The sequence below is a fragment of the Octodon degus genome, unplaced genomic scaffold, assembly GCF_000260255.1.
Source record: "Octodon degus isolate 3935 unplaced genomic scaffold, OctDeg1.0 scaffold00050, whole genome shotgun sequence".
NCBI classification, from domain to species: Eukaryota; Metazoa; Chordata; class Mammalia; order Rodentia; family Octodontidae; genus Octodon; species Octodon degus.
The window spans coordinates 11,347,116-11,349,695 of record NW_004524626.1 but is presented as its reverse complement, the minus strand read 5'-3'; positions in this window follow the sequence as shown (position 1 = coordinate 11,349,695).

Here is a 2,580-nt window from a genome sequence, read left to right as displayed (position 1 = left end):
CCGCGGTTCAATCCCCCAGCACCACATGCCAGCCAGCCCCGCCCCCTGGTGGGCTGAGCTGGATACACACACACACACACACACACACACACACACACATGTAAATAAATAAAAATTTAAAAAAAAAATTTTTTTTTTGGTGGAACCAGGGATTGAACTCAGACCCTTGCATTTGCCAGAGAAGCACTTATTCTACTGAGCCATCTCCCCAGACCGTCTTCCATTTATTTATTTATTGTGTGTGTGTGTGTGTGTGTGTGTGTGTGTGTGTGTAACTGGGAATTGAACTCACGCCTTGTGCTTGCCAGCCAAGGGCTTATTCTACTGAGCTATCTCCCCGGCCCCCCCTTTCATTTTTTGAGTCAGGATCTCAATAGTCACTAAGTTGCCCAGGCTGTGATCTTTCTGCCTCAGCCTCCTAAAGACTGGGATTACAGCTTTGCAGTAGAAAAATGAGACATTTGGAGCTGGGGAGACAGCTCAGCAGCTTAAGTGCCTGCCTAGCAAGCACAAGGTCCTGAGTTTGATCTCTGGTACCAGAAAGGAAAAAAAAAGAAAAATGAGATATTTTAGGTTCCTCTATGCCTTATGGTGGGCTTGCTTTTATGTCATTGCCTACCTGTTCCACAGTTTGTCCATTTACCCAAGAAAGTTTGTGGGTTTTTTTAAAAATGAATTTTGGACAATCTATAGGGTATACAGGGTCTCATTACGTAGATCAGACTCTAATGATTCTCCTGTTTTCAGCCTCCCAAGCACTGGGATTACAGGCAGGCCACCACACCCCGTCTCAATCACTGTCTCAGCACACCCAAGGATGGGGCCAGCACACCAGATTGAACCCGGCCACTGTGCTCTACTTAAGCAGGCACTTTAGTCTGCTGAGCTATCTGGCCAGCCCTATTTATTTATTTATTTTTATGTATTTAGTACAGTATCTACAGGGTCTCACCACACAGATCAAACTCGTAGTGCTTTTACTGTTTCCAGCCTCCCAAGTACTGGGATTACAAGCACGTGCCACCGTATTTGGTGCAGGGTCTCTGGACTTGTGAGCCTCCCGTTTTCAGCCTCCCCAGTGCTAGGAGTACAGGTGTGTGCCACCACACCCAGTCTGGGTAGTAGGCTCAGTGGGCCCGTGGGCGGGGCGCTGGGATGGAACCCCAGTCCCTCAGCTTGTGCTTATTTCGCTGAGCAATCTCGCCAGCCCTGAGGCAGGGCATCTTGGTTACTTGGGAGCTGACCTGGTGGTAAGCCTGTGTCACATAGTTACCGCCAGATGGCACCAGAGAGCACCTCCTCTGCTCTTCGGAAGCCTTAGCCATTTCTTTGGAGTGCAATAGAGTCTGGCCTTTCTCTCAGGCCGATTTGAACGGGGAACTATCTCTGGGAGAAAGATGAGTAGCTTTGGTTTCCTTTGATGCAGAAACCAGCATTTCATGATGAGACATTTCCTTGGGGTGGGTAACAGTTTTCTTCAGCATTTACAGGAAATGTGCAGAATAATGGGCTAGTGTGTTGGCCCCACAGAAGTGAAGCTGGGCGTGGATTATGCACACTGGGAGGTTGGAGCCTGCCTAGACCTTAGTGTGACCTTGTCCCAAAAACTAAAAGGGGCTGGGAATGTAGCTCCATGCAAAGGCCCTGTATTTAATCTTCCATATGACAAAAATAATTTTTTAAAAGATTCATTTAGGCCACAGGAGCTTTCGTATTTATTTTCAGTGCTGGGAATCAAACCCTGGCCTCTTATACACTAGATAAGTGGTTTTTTGTTTGTTTGTTTGTTTTTTGGCAGAACCAGAGATTGAACTCAGGCCCTTGCACTTGCCAGGCAAGCACTTATTCCACTGAGCTATCTCCCCAGCCCCAATAAGTGTTCTTTCACTGGGCCACCCCCAGACCCCTTAGCTCAAAGCTTTGGAGACTAAAAGTCTTAAGATGAGGCTGCCTGATCAGGGTAGGTTCTGCAAGGGCCCTTTGTGCTGGATATGACGTCACATGCAAGAGACAGAGGTCAATATGGCAAGGCAGGAAGGCCAGCCAGGCATGCTGTGTGTGCTTTGGTCCCAGCACTTGGGAGGCTGAGGCAGGAGGATTGCTGCATGTTTGAGGCCAGCCTGTGGTACACAGTGAGTTTGAGGCCAGCCTGGACTACATAGAAGACCTGCTTCAACAACAGCAACAAAGGATGTGATTGGAACACTGTGGTGATGCCCAGGGCCTCAGCGTGCAAGCAAGCAAGTGCTCTACCACTGAGCCCCATCCTAGGCCCCCCATTGTGGTTTTGATTTGCACTCCCCTAGTGAGTATTGATGCCGAATAAATATTTATTTCATTATTTATTTTTGCTGTGTTGGGGATCAAACCTCGAATACATGCACATGTGCACAGACATATCCGTGTACACACATGCCCCACATGCACACACAGTGTCAGAGTAAGTACTGGGGATTGAACCCAGGACCTTTACGCGGAGCTCCATCCTCAATCTTCCCCAACTTTTTTCAAAACCTTGGGTTACACAGTTTTGCTGTATTACTGAGGCCATCAAGGGCATCTTTTTTTTTTTTTTTTTTT